The sequence below is a fragment of the Acomys minous genome, assembly GCF_964271855.1.
Source record: "Acomys minous genome assembly, chromosome: 6".
Taxonomy (NCBI): domain Eukaryota; kingdom Metazoa; phylum Chordata; class Mammalia; order Rodentia; family Muridae; genus Acomys; species Acomys minous.
The window spans coordinates 92216822-92231213 of record NC_140487.1 but is presented as its reverse complement, the minus strand read 5'-3'; the positions used below and the strand labels follow the sequence as shown (position 1 = coordinate 92231213).

Sequence of the window (14392 nt, the reverse complement as noted above, 5' to 3'; positions counted from 1 at the left end):
CCGCCTTCGCTAGGGCTCATGGGGCACAAGGTGGCTGGAGACGACTGTTGAGTGTAGGCTTGGAATCTAGATAGGGTCTTCAAACAGACCACACTATCGTGGAGAGGGGCAGGCGCCAGGAGGCTGGAAACAGGTTTATTGTTCCAGAACAGTCCAGTAAAGTGGTCCTATAGAATAGGCTAAGATGCTAGACTTGAGGCCTGGACAGCCAAGTCCTAAGCAGGTTGACCATGCTACTGAGCACCTCCTAGTGCCAGTGCACCAGACAAGATCAGCACAGACAAAAGCTTCACGTTCACACTGCACACCTGCCAGGTGTGCACAGAAGGGACACTATCCCCAGGACAGTGTCAATATACAGTGTGGAGGAGAGACATTGCTGATCACGCTGAAATGGTAGTGCAACTGCCTGGGGCTACTCTGGGTCTGCGTATCTCTGCAGCCACAGGCAGAGAGAGCAGAACGGCAGTGCAGCTGGGGGCCAGGTCCCCAACACCAAGAGAACCAGTTTGCTTCGTCCACGCTGTGGGTGAGGAGAGTGTGTAGAACACAGGTGATCTGCAGGTGACCCGGTTCTCGGTAAGGCAATGGGGAGTACAGAATGACTGACAGATGAGGAAGTGGCAAGTCCCAGGGGCCACCATGTGTGGCCAGTCACAAGGGACAGAGACTGTAGTCACTTGTGAATAAAGAGTCCTGTGTGACCCAGGCTAGCCTTGAACTCACTATGTAGCTGAGGATGACCTTGAACTTCTGATCTTCCTTCCTCCACTTCCCAAATGGAATGCAGGCACGCACCACCATTCCCACTTTATATGGTTCTGGGGATTGAGCCCAGGACTCGGTGGATGCTAGGTATGGATCCCCACCCGTGAATATGGTGTGTGTGTGTGTGTGTGTGTGTGTGTGTGTGTGTGTGTGTGTATGTGTGTGTGTATGTGTGTGTGTATGTGTGTGTATGTGTGTGTGTATGTGTGTGTATGTGTGTGTGTATGTGTGTGTGTATGTGTGTGTGTATGTGTGTGTATGTGTGTGTGTATGTGTGTGTATGTGTGTGTGTGTATGTGTGTGTGTGTGTGTGTGTGTGTGTGTGTGTGTGTGTGTGTAAGTGTGGATGCATGCCTGGGTGTTTTCATCTCGGATCTCTTAGCTTTCTCATTCTCTTATCATGTAACATGTGTATTGACTGTCTCTATGTTGGTGTTTAAGTGTTCTAAGAACACTTACAGGAAGCCAAGGGGAAGAATCAGTGGATGAGTGCCTAGCATCCTCTTCTGGGGAAGGCTTACTACATTTTTGTTTGTGTACAAGACAGCTGCTGCATGTTAAGCAGAGCGTGACCATGCCTGTTCTTCCTTCAAGCCCACGCATGGCTTGTGAAAATTCACATGGGTACTGAGTAGACAAGGAGGAGACACGTAGTAGGGGATTTTATGTGTCAAATGGACTTAGTTGAGGTCCCAGATATTTAGTGAAATGTTTTTTATATGTTTTTTTCTAAAATGAACTTTTATTATTAAAAATCCCCACAAGTAAAAAAAAAAATCACACACAAAAATTAACTAAACCCAAAGTCTATATAGTTCGGTGACTCTCTATGCAGTTGGAATTGGCATTCGGAATGGAAGCCGTGAAGCTTCATGTTAAATTTTACACTTTTGGTGGTGAATATATTTTACGCACTTTTTCCACCACCGAAAACAAACACAAAAATCCTTGACAGAATTAGAGAAACAATTGGCTTTATATCCTTTTTCATAACTCACGTCCATCACCTGCATTCAGTATTCATCCCTTTATATTTAGCCTTTTTTGTTCTCATTACTTTGTTATCCTGTATACACATGTACATGTGCTCACATATATGCATATATTATTAGCTAGATTCTGCATATGAAAGAATATGGGTTTATTTTTACTGAGATTGTGTGACCTCACATAATATTATACATTTGAAGCTCATTTATTTTTCTGCAAATTTTCAAATTTCATTTTTCTTTAGAGATGAGATGAGTCCCATGTTACAAATATGCTGAATTTTCACATTCATTCATTCATTCATTCATTCATTCATCTGTTAATGGACAACAAGGTTGATTCCAATTCTTTTCTACAGTGAATATAGTAGCGTTAAATATGTGGATACAGATGTATCATCTATAGCATCTATCTATCTATCTATCTATCTATCTATCATATATATATATATATACACACATATATATATATCACATATATCATCTCTTGGTATATGCCTAGGAAAGAAATACGTTGGTCATGGTAGTTCAATTTCATAGTTTTTGAGGAATCTGATTTCCACAATGGCTGTAGTGGTTTGCGTCTCACCAACAGTGAATATGGGTTCCTTCTTCTCCATTTCTTCTCCAACATTTGTCATCAAAATGGTTGATGACAGCCATTCTGACTGGGGTGAGGTGGTATCACAAAGTGGTTTTGATGCATCTCCCTGGTATCTACGGATACTGAACACTTTTAACAATAGGTACTGGCCATTTGTAGTCCTGTCTTTCTTTTGAAAAAACATTTCTATTCAGTTTACTTGCCAATTTGTTGACTGGCAGTTTAATCCCTCTGTATTTAATTTCTGCAATTCTTTGTAAATTCTGCATATTAGCCTCTTGTCCAAAGTGTAGCTGGTAGGTTTTTCTCCTACTCTATGAGCTGTCTGTTAACTTTCCCAGGGTTTCATTTGTTGCAGAGAAACTTTATTTTCTTATCTCTTGATACCTAGAGTGTTGGTGTTCTGTTTAAGAAAAAGTGGGGATGAGCCTTGAGTTCATTGGCACAGGAAACAACTTCTTGAATGGAACACCAACAGCTCAGGCTGCATGGTCAACAGTTAATAAATGGGACCTCATGAAACTGAAAAGCTTCTGTGAGGCAAAGGATACTGTCAACAGAACAAAGCGACAGCCTACAGACTGGAAAAAAGATCTTCACCAACTATATATCTGACAGAGGGCTAATATGCAAAATATTTAAAGAACTCAGCAGATTAAACACCATCAAACCAAATAATCCAATTAAAAATGGGGTACAGAACTAAACAGAGAATTCTCAACAGAGGAATATCAAATGGCCGAGAAATACTAAAAGAAATGCTCAACGTCCCTAGTCATTAGGGAAATGCAAATCAAAATGACTCTGAGATTCCATCTTACACTTATCAGAATGGCTAAGATAAAACACTCAAGTGACAGCACATGCTGACGAGGGTGTGGAGAAAGGAGAACACTCATCCATTGCTGTTGGGAATGCAAACTTGTACAACCAATTTGGAAATCAGTCTGGCACTTTCTCAGAAAACTGGGAATAGGTCTACCTCAAGACCCAGCCATACCACTCTTGGGTATATATCTGAAAGATTCTCCACCATACAACAAATACATTTGCTCAACTATGTTCATAGCAGCTTTATTTGTAATAGCCAGAATCTGGAAACAACCTAGATGTCCCTCAACTGAAGAATGGATAAAGAAACTGTGGTCCATTTACACAATGGAATGCTATTAAGCTATTAAAACAAGGAAATCTTGAAATTTGTAGGCAAATTGATGGAACTAGAAATGATCATCCTGAGTGAGGTAATCCAGACCCAGAAAGACACACATGGTATATACTCACTCGTAAGCGGATATTAGCCAAATAATACAGGATAACACCACTATAAAACAGTCCTAAAGAAACTAAATAACAAGGAGGACCCTAGGAAGAATGCTTAGTTCTATTTTGGAAGGGCAAATAGAATAGACACTGGAAGCAGTTGAAGAGAAGGAACAGGAAGGGAGCCTACCATAGAGGTCCTCTGAAAGACTCCACCCAGCAGGAGGTCCAAGCAGATGCTGAGACTCACAGCCTCACAGCTCCTGGGGTGGAGCACAGGGAGTCTTATGGAAGATTTGGGGGATAGAGGGACTTGGAGGGGTCAGAAGCTCCACAAGGAGACCAGTCGGAGCCCACAGGTCCAGGCGGAGGAGGGGATGCTGCAGAGACTGATGCACCAACCAGGGACCATACACAGTGTGGACCTAGAACCCCCGCTCAGATGTAGTAGGTAGGCAGCACAGTCTCCTTGTGAGTCTCATAATATGGGGAGCAGGGGCTACTTCTAACATGGACTCTGGCCCCCAAACATTGATCACTTTCCCCTGGTGAGGCAGCCTTGTCAGGCCACAGAGGAAGAGGATACAGGCAGTCCAGATGAGGCTTGATAGGCTGGAGTCATGTTAGGGGAGCAGAGCGCCCCTTTCTGAGGACAGGGGAGGGAGGAAGAAAACATGAGGGACAGAGGGTGGGATCAGGAGGCGACGAGGGAGGAGGCGACAATCGGGATGGAAAGTGAACAACAACAACAAAATAAGTTCTTGCTCACCTGAATATCTTGAAGGTATCCCCATATTTTCCCCCTGAAAATGTCAGTGTTTCAGGTTTTAAATTAAGGTCTTTGGCCTTTTTTGAAATTATTTGTATAAGGTGAAAGGTATAAATCTAACTTCACTCTTCTAGAATTCCAGTTTTGCCAGTACCATTTATTAAACAGACTATGCTTTTTCTAGACATTTCTGTGAAGGCACTTTAAAGGCAAGATTAATATTTACTTTAGTAAACTTTGAAGAAAACGAGTCGTTCCTCATAGAGTGAGTGGGTCGGGCTAAATCAACTGATAGTTTCAAGAGAAAAGTGACTTTTTGCTCTCTGCCAACAGTGTTGTGAACTTGGAACGGCTGCATCAACCCTCCCCTGGACTTCCGCTCGGCTGCCAGTCCTGGCGATTTTGGAGTTAACATCTTTTACACCATTAAACCAATTCCTTGGAATAGATTTCTGTCACTGTCTCTCTATGCACCTCTGTCTCACTCTGCCCTTATGCCCCCCCATGCATATGCATTCTTGCATACCCAAAGTAATGGAGCATACAAATATGCTATTTAATGATGTACTACATATATGAACATGTCTTAAAATTACAGCGGAGCAAAGCTTCTGTGGCCTGCTATCTTTTTTATACCTTTTTTTTTGCATGTAGATGCATGAATTACAGTTGTCTACAATTTTCTGTACAGTAAGTAGCATGGTATGGAGATTTGTGGCTAGTGCCAACAGCTTGTAACACATAGCCTAGGTGTGCGGGGAGGCTGGGCTCCTAGGTTGTACAGACACTGTGATGTGTGCGTAATGGCAGAATCAGCTAATAACCCGTTTCTTCGACCATGTTCCCATTGTTAAGCTGCACATGGCTGGGCATCAGCTGCAGGTGTGGGCATGTATACATGGCTTCTATTGGTCCATTTCTTGGATTAAAAAAAATAGTAGGTGTTTCAGAAAATAATTAAGAAGGCGTGGCACAGGTGTGGAGAGAAGAGGGGCCAGCAGGTGCAAAGGCGCTTTGGGCACATGATGGGGAGCAGAGGCCAGGACAAGTGGAGCTGAACATGCAAGGAGAGTGACGGAAGTGCAGCTAGAATTGTAAGCATGCCGGACGACACAGACTGTGGCAGCGACACTGGGAAACCATGTCATACTATAATCCGTCCAGATGTCCAGATGAGGATTGTCATTCCCATGTGACAAACATGGAAACTGAGTCCTTAGGGATGGTGAAGTCACTGCTCAAGATCTCTCATTGGAGAACTAGGCCTGGGATTCAGACTCAGGCCCAACAGGCGGGTCTTGGGTTCCCTCTGCTTTGCCCAGCTCTACCATAAGCCACCTCCACCCCTCCATTAGGAGGACATACATTATCAGAGAGCTAGGGCCAGTCTGTGGGGTCCGTATTCTGATTGCTCAACTGAGAAGAGACAGAGACAGACAGAAAGGCAGAGAGCCTTGATGACCAGATATTCTTAAGGTTGACACATGAGGAGGGGAAAGGTCATCATGTTACGGTTAGCCCCAACCACTGCTACCTAGCCTCCTGCTATCTTTACTCTGTCCCAGCCTGAAAAAACCTCAGGCTAGTCCAGGACCCCTCTGAGAGGCACACTGTCAGCTTGGCTTTAGCTATTCCCAAGAGAGGATACAGTGCCAGTCACATACCTAGTAAAGACTTGAGAGATACTTCTAAAATGAACAGGTCAGTACACAGCAAGCTGAGGGCATCACTCATCCCATGACTCACACCCCTAGCAGTTCTCCACCATGATCCAGACACAGCAGCACTGCTATCCTGGACCTGTCAGCACCCAGTGCAGGGGTGGCGAGCAGTCTACCTCACAGAAGCCATCTGTGGCAGAGGGGACATTTATACATAGGCACGAGACCTCAATGCTGGCACTGAAATGTATTTGTTTACTCTCCATGCCCCATGGATGGCACCAAAGCACTACTAACTACTTCCTGTCATCCTGCTCCAAGGGCTGGCTTCCCAGTCTCCCAGGCTTCTGACACTGATTCTGTCTATACGCACCAGGTCATGGAGAGTGAGCATCCAGATAAACACAAGGTTTCCTGTAGCTCAGGGCTTAGTAGCAGGGACCAGAGATCTACCCACCATCTGACTTGTCCCTGAGAAGCCCAGAGTGGCTCATTTTCCTTCCTGAGGCCTTGCTTTACCCACCTATGACAGGGACCAATTTACACGTTCACTGACTGCAGATTTATGGAGCACTTACACAGCAGCTTGCTGGTCCAGGTGAGGGGGTCACAATAATAAGCACAGTAAGCAAAGGCCCCTGATCTGGTGGGGCTTTTGTTACAGTAGGAGAACACTGTTGCTGAGAGAAGCAGTAAGAAAGACAGTGAAGGCTGCCAAGGAGAAAACAAGGCAAAGGAAGAGACTTGTGTATGTGTGTGCTATGTTTGTGTGTGTGATGTATATGTTCTGTGTGTGTATGTGGTGTATGTGTACTGTGTGTCTGTGGTGTGTGTGTGTGTGTGTGTGTGTGTGTCTGTGGCGTGTATGTTGTATGTGCGATGTGTGGTATGTGTGGTGTGTATGCTGTGTGTATGTGATGTATGTGTTCTCTGTATGTGTGTTGTATGTATATGTGTACTGTGTGTGTACATTATATGTGTGGTGTGGGTTATGTGTGTATGTGCTATGTTTATGTTTGTGCATTTCTCTGTGTGTGTGTGAGATATGGTGTGGTGTGGTTGCTGTGTGTGCATGTGTGTATGTGTGTGTGTGCATACATGGTGTGTGTGTGTGTTTGGTGCTGACATTTTGAATTAGATATTGGAACAATATTTGAGAAAAGATGTAAAGATGCTAAGGGAGGAGTCCCATAGAGACATGACAGAATATTTGAATAAAGGCCACGAGGCAGAGGAAGTGGGAGTTTTTTGAGGAACAGGAAGCCCACAGTGAAGGAGAGACTGTGATTAGAGCTTCTTCAAGGATGGAACTACTCAAATGTGTGGAAAGAAGAGTGGAAGTGGGTGAGTTCTCCCCTAACCGCTTGGGGACCTAAATGTACCACAGTCACTGGCTTCCCCAGCAAGGCCTGGATCCTAAACTCTTTATCCTCTACCTAGCTAGTTGCCATTATCAATCACTAACATTGGGATATGGCACTGGGGCCAGCTACTATCAGTCAGTCTGAAGCAGGGCAGTAGGAAAGGCTGTGGGGAAGAGGGTGGTGGTAAGTGTTGGGTGTGTAGTGCAGGACACAGGCTTGAAGGAGGAGGCCAGCTTGACGGCAAGGCTGTCTTTCTCCCCACTCTCAGCCACCACACAGAGAAACACGGAATCAGCTTCTCACACAAATGTCCTTGTTCTATGGACTGTACAGGGTGGACCCTGTGCTAGCAGCAGACTTTCCCCCTTCTGGCATGCAGTGGGGGCTGACTGTACTTGCTTCCCTTCTGTCCTCTGGGGGCCAGGCTGTTCCTCCCACAGCCCACCCTACAAATCTAGGGCTCCTCACCTATCCTTCAAGCCCAGTCACCCACATGAGCAGAGTGGTACTTGCTGGGCAGGGAGGCTAGTGGGCAATGGGCTCCAGGAAGGAGTTCGTGTAGACTCTGTCCTGTGGATGGCGGAGACCTCCCTGTCTCCCGTCAGCATAGACAGGTTAAGAGAGAGTTCATACTAGGATCTGGTGCTACAGAAAAGACCAGCAAGAAGACAGCAGTAGGGCTGCAGGCTCCCTGTGGGATAGGAGCTGAAGAGCAGTGGTAGCTCTTGGCTCCAGGACCTGACATCCTTGGCTATGGTAGCTACCCCCTTTAGACGCAACAGTTCATGGCTCCCGGCATGGTGTTCACTAAGCTCTTTTGTCCTCTCTGACTGGAGGATGGTATTATTGACCTCATTTTATAGACAGAACCCTAAGGCTCAGGGAAGGTGGCAACACTCCATGTTCTCTGAGCTGGATTCCCCAGGCGTTCTGTGGCTCTTCTTTCTCCCTGAGCCCACTGCGTTCTCCCTGCTGCTCATCCTGTTGTCTGCCTCTACATGTGTCCCCAGAGGCCATGGCCCCTGAACTTATGACCACACTGTACTCTACACACATGGGGAAGGGAAATAAGATACATTATAAAGTCCCAGGGAAGAGTCTACACAAGCCTCTCCCAGTTCCAGAGCTGGGAGCAAATTCAAGGGATGAAGCCGGAGAGAACCAGTTGGCTTTAGCCCTGGTGACAAGCTAGTGGGGAACGGAAAGCAGGGTGCACAGGGGCTTCCTGACCCAGCCTCCTCGGGAGGTGAAGGCGTCAGGTCATTCTGCTGAGCTAGAAGGATCACGGGTAGAGAGGGAAGTAAGAGCGATCAGGGAAGGAGTGGGAGTGCAGAACAGGAGTAGAGGGGTCAGGGCCCCACTCTTTTTCCCTGCAGAGCGGCCACGGGTGGGGACAAAGCATGGAGAATGAGTGAGTGAGTGATCTAGGGAGAGCCCACCGTTTCCATGGGAGGTCACGAGTTGGGCAGCGCCATCACCACTGTCCTCACTCTTACTCTTAAGCAGCTGCATGCATGGACCCCAGCCTGTTACCGGTACCTCTGCTTCAGCCTCAGACCTGCCCTGCTGACACAGCTGCCTGGACTTCAAAAGGCAAAGCCTCCACATTCATTTGCAAAATCAGTACGGAATTCCTAGAGGGCTCCTCTAATTCCTCTGGTCTGACCACACAGCAATTATCCATTTACAGAGGAGGGGGGAATGGCCTCCCAGGCTCTCCAGCTGTGTGGGGACCTCTGCTCTCCTTGGCCTTGAGCAATAGCTGGGGAGGGCTGGACTGGGGTGGACACCTGTTGGGGAGGGGGGGACCCAGGGTGGGAGGACCTGGCTGTGAGTGCACAGCACAGAGAGAATTGGTAACAGCCTCCTTGCTTGCCTGCTTAGCCACCGTCGCCAAGAGCTTCTGAGACGAACAGTGGAGGACAAGAAAGGGCTCTGGAGGGGCTTCAGACCTGACTTGTACTAATAGACTGTTGAGACCTTGGTCAGGATCCTTCCCTGTGGGCCTTGCTCTTCTCTGAGCCTCAGCTTGAGCGTGCATGTGTGAGTGTGTGCGTGCATGCGTGTGTGTGTGCGCGCGCATGTGTGTTAACGTTACCCCTGCCTGTTTGAGGCTAGCATTTAAAAAAACCTTACCAAATACTTATTTCCCTTCCTTGGGACAGGGGTACATAGAACATATGAGAACACTTGCTTCCCACGAGCTGGGGTGGCCTCCAAAGGCTCTCCTGCAGGGCTGCAGAGGAGAGGTCAGAGTTCAAGCAAGCATGGCCAGGGTTCCTGGTTAGGCTGTGCTGGTTGTTGAGTTGTTGGACCAAATCGGTCTCAGGTATGGGGTAGCTCATGGGGAGGCCCTGTGTGGTCAAGCAATACTTGTTAAGGCCAGAGTCAAGGGCTGGACATGTGCCATTGGAGTCCTGCAAATAGGCCCTGATTGTGGTCTCTTAAAGATGATGACTGCAGCAAGCATCCTGTGGGGGCACGGGCTGCCACACAGAAGGGAAAGGAAGCAAATTGCAGGTGAAGCTGGTGAACAAGGGAGGTGCTTTGCAGCTCCCCTTATGGCTGAGTCCAGCCACAGGAAAGGAAAAGAGACCAGCTGGACCCACAATTCCACAGCCACGGGCTGAAGGGCAGCATCAAGGCTGGTGGAGGGGGGCACAGGATGGATCTAGTGCCAGGGGCAGGATCCAGACCCCAGGCGTTACTGGTAGAAAGTAGGTGTAACTGAACTGATGGAGCAGGGAAGGTCATCCAGGTTTTGGATTTAGTAGCCTACTTTTGGGGTATCTGCAAGAAAGACTAGAGGGCTCCCTGGTGAGCAGTAGGCAGCCTCATCTCTGGAGCCAAGAGAGGCTAGGGAGTCCAGCCTTGGGCCCAGGCATTGAGGATGTGCAAAGAGATTTGAAGAGCAGCTCTCTCCTGACTTTGGCTTCTGAAGCACTTTGGGTCAGGCCTCTGAGGCGCTCTCATGGCCCAGCACTGGCCCCATTGTCTGAGGATAAGCTCTCTGCTTCTCTCCTGTCAAAACCCACCCATTGGGACAGCAGCTGGACAGGGAAAGGGCAGCCCAGAGCGGAAGGAAAGAGTGCATGAGGCCCTGAGTGCCGATGGCCCAGGAGGAATACAACCTCCCTAGGAAACACCAAAGCAGAAAGCTGCCCAGAGCCTCAGTGAAGAGCGAAGCAGTCCCAACTCCTGGTGTCAAAGCACAGAACTCAGCATCTAGCAGCAGACTGGAGTCCTGGACACTAGAGATAGGTGATAGAGGACATTCAGGTTCTGCATGGACTTCCTCACAAAGCAGAGCTCATGGAGGCCCAGAGTGGATGGGAAGATGCCCAAGGCCTAGGCCACACAGCCAGCCAGAGGACACAGATGAGGTTTCAGCGGTGAGGGATCTGTCTGCTCTTGCTCTGGCTGAGTTTCCTGTGGCTCCTTATCCCCTTCTTCCCACTCCCACAGAAAGCCTCTCATACAGAAGCCCACGCTTCTGGGACAAGAACACAGTAAAAGCAAACTCACGCAGGATGAGCCGAGCTCTGCGCATGGGACAGTTAAGAGCTAATCGGCTCAGGTTTGTGTACCCAACACCAAGTGGTCTCTCTCCGTCATCTGGTCTTGGACTGGCTGGCCAGGCTCTGTGACGTGTGTGTGTGTGTGTGTGTGTGTGTGTGTGTGTGTGTGTGTGTGTGTGTGTATGTGTGTGTGTGTCCTCAGCCTCATCCCTCTACTCTTTGCTCTTGTTACTCCGTGGGGACACTGCACACTATGAACTCAGGCTCTGAGGCCTAGGAGTCCAGATGGCATCTGGTACCCTGAGCATCCCTAGCTGACAGTCCAGCTGTGGATTCTGTGAACCATGAACATCATAAATGGGAGCACAACACCGCTCCAGAAACAATGACACACTGCTTCCATGCACCTCTCTGTGCTCCATGTTAGGGCCCTGCTGCTCTCCCCACGTTTTCCTTGCCCCTTGTCCCCGAGCCCTGCATTTTAACTAGCGTCATGGGCTGATGTACAGGTTTGTTTCAGAGTGAGCTACTTCCTTCCCACTTCAGAGCCTTTGCACATGCAGGTCCAGGCATGCCTTTCCCATCATGCCCCTGTTTTTCCCTACAGACTTTAACATTTCCGTTACTGTTCAAGTACCATCTCTTGAAGATTCCTTCCCTGGCTCTGTTGATGAGCTCAGGGCAGCCCTTCCAAGCTCTGTTACTTTCTTTCCTCTTTCTTTTGTGCACAGATAAGAGTTTGTCTTGATCCACACAGGAGGTTAATATGTATATTATGTCTTTTTGTAGGATTATCAACTACCAATGATTGTTCTGTGCCCAGCACTGTACGAAGTTCCATACCAGTTTTAGTGCAAACATGTTCCAACAATTGTGAGATAGTTTTCATCTTTACCCTTTTCTTTTTTTTACAGGGGAGGTAGAGGAGACGCAGCGGTGAGGTGACATGCCTAAGGTCATACATCAAGTGGTAGATGAAGGAAGAGTATCTGGAAATTTTTACCATGTGCCAAACTGGTCCTACCACCTTCTATGCAGCTGTGACAAGAGTAGCGACCAAACTTCCTTTACTCATTCTCACATCCCTGGTACCTAGGACACATCTGTGACACCCTGGGGGGCAGCCAGCTCCATTAGGCACAGCCTTCAGTCCTAGCTCAAAACCCATAAGGGCATGCTGAGAACCCAAAGGTAGAGCCTCACTGTGGATGAGGGCTCAGAACCAGAGGGCCTGAGGAATGGCCCCGGGAATCTCAGCATGGAGCTTCTCTCTGATGCTCACCCCTCCCTACCCACAAACTCTGACACATGACTGTCAGCTCAGTGACAAGGAGCCTGTCCTCTGTGCTCCTGCCTGCACCCGTGCTGGATGGCTGAGAATGGGGCTCTTCCTCTGAGGCGCTGAGGGAGCCTCCTGAGGGCCTTTGCTCCGGAGAAGTCCACCTTCATCCCGGCTGCTTCTGAGCCTGGCAGCTGCTTTCCCGGTCATTCCTATTACCTCCTTCCCCGACATGCTCTTGGCACCCAGGCCTAGCAGGCCTCATCCTTGTGGGCTGCTGGCTCAGGAGCATGTCAGCTAGCCTTAGGAGGCCTCCATACCAGCAGCCTCAGCTCCCTCTTTGAAGGGGATCAGGTTCCCCCACAAACATAATTGAACAAAAATATGAGAGAGAAAAGGCCTTTGTTCTCCCATTTACAGTGTCAGAAAATATGTAACAAATTAGCCGTTTATGAGGTAAGAGACCAGCTCTGTGTGCAGGCAGTGTGGCCTCAGCAGGCACAAGGGGCCTTTGAGCCGTGCTTGGGGGGCTGAGGCAAGAGGGAAGGAGGGCTTGCAGGACTTCAGGGCAGGCACAGGAGGCCAGCGACCATCTAGGAGGACTCTGGGAAGCTTGCAGAAGAAAGCAGGGAGGCAGGCAGAGCCAAAGAAGAGATGCTGAGCATGTGGAGAGAACAGCTGCTCCAGGCTAGCCTCCAACAGGGCCGGTGCACTTAGCACCCAGCAGGCTAGCCTCCAACAGGGCCGGTGTACTTAGCACCCCGCAGGCTGCTGGGGGCTCTGTGGCCTCCTTGCTGGCTGCTCTGAACTTTTTAAGAATTGGCTGGTATCTCTGCTATTGCTGATGATTTCCTTCCTTTATTTCACTTCCACGGATCCATGAGGAAAACCACACGAAGCGTCAAATATTCACTATAGCCACGTAGGGTGGCAGGGAAAGACCAGAGAGCTCTCAGCAACAGGGATGACCATGCCTCTCCTTAGCATTGTCCTAGCTTTCAATTGTTTCATTTGGGTGTGGAGAACTATGCCTGGGTATCTAGTCGTAAGTAGAGGCTTGCATCTTAGCTCGACCCACTGGGGCTCTGTTGCCTGGAGATGATGCAGGCTAGTATCCTCATTCAGTGTCTTTGGAGGGCTTATGATTTGGAGCAGTGGTCCTCAACTTGTGGGTCATGACCCCCAGCCCTGCTCCGCCCCCAGGAGTCACATATCAAGTATCCTGCATTATGACTCATAACAGTAGCAATGAAATACGGTGGTTTGGGGTCACCAGAACATGAAGAAATGTATTAAAGGGTTGCAGCATCAGGAAGGTTGAAAGCCACTGACTTACAGTCTTCTGTCTTCTCCTCTTTGTCCTTCTGCTCTTTTTGTCCTCCTTTTTCCTTCAGTTTTTTGAGACAGTCTCATTATATGTTCTCAAATCCATGATCCCTCTGCTTCGGCCACCCTGGTGATGGGATCCCAGGTGTGTACACCACACCAGGCTTCTGATTCTGTTGGGTCATGTGCTCTAAGGCCTGCCTTTTCCACTCCTGATGTCCATGGGCAGGGTTCTCCTCGCTGCCAGCCTGGCCACACGTCATGGGAACACATGCTCAGACACCCCCCTGTGATGCGTCTATGGAATTGCCTGTTCTCTTTGTCACCACAAGTCTCTGCTGAGCCCAGAGCTGGGCCCTGGCGATGTACCATGGCTCTGGGCCTTGGAGAGGAGGTTCCTGGTACGGATGGGTCCATCCATGCCAGAGCAGTAAGGAATCTCTGCAAGAAGTGCGGTGCTGGGTTTCTGTATGAATATCCCGAGTGTTTGGTCTGCAGTCACAAACACGTCGCTTTCCTGGATTTGACTTTATTTGTTTTGATTGGATCTTAATAGTTCTTTCAGGCTGAAGCTGAGGCTGCCTGGGATCCCGGGAGACTTGCTAAAACTTCAGTGGCACCCAGCGTGACAGAGTAACTTGAAAGTTAATCAGTGCTCAGGGATGCCCGCCTCCTTCTTTCCAGCCCTGGAATCTGCGGGCAGATAAAATTCTGAGGTGGGCTTGGACACAGTGCTGTTCTCTGCAGTGTAGACCAGGGACCTTGGAATATACTGGCACAGGAGATATCTGTGCCTGGCAACCTCTCCATGGAGCCACAGAACAAAAATCTCTCCCGATGGCATTTATTTT

General features: G+C 48.5%; 1 protein-coding gene and 1 long non-coding RNA gene across 2 annotated transcripts in view; one reads left to right on the top strand and one right to left on the bottom strand.

Annotated features, from left to right (window-relative positions):
- LOC311599897 overlaps window positions 1-4989 on the top strand; it is a 59626-nt gene extending 54637 nt beyond the window's left edge. Inside the window, exon 3 of the long non-coding RNA XR_014780053.1 lies at window positions 4727-4989. This is a non-coding gene — a long non-coding RNA (uncharacterized lncRNA). The remainder of the gene's footprint in view (window positions 1-4726) is intronic.
- The window catches only part of TRABD2B (TraB domain containing 2B), a 204934-nt gene that overhangs the window by 38611 nt on the left and 151931 nt on the right, over window positions 1-14392 (bottom strand). The gene's annotated exons all lie outside the window — the stretch shown is intronic.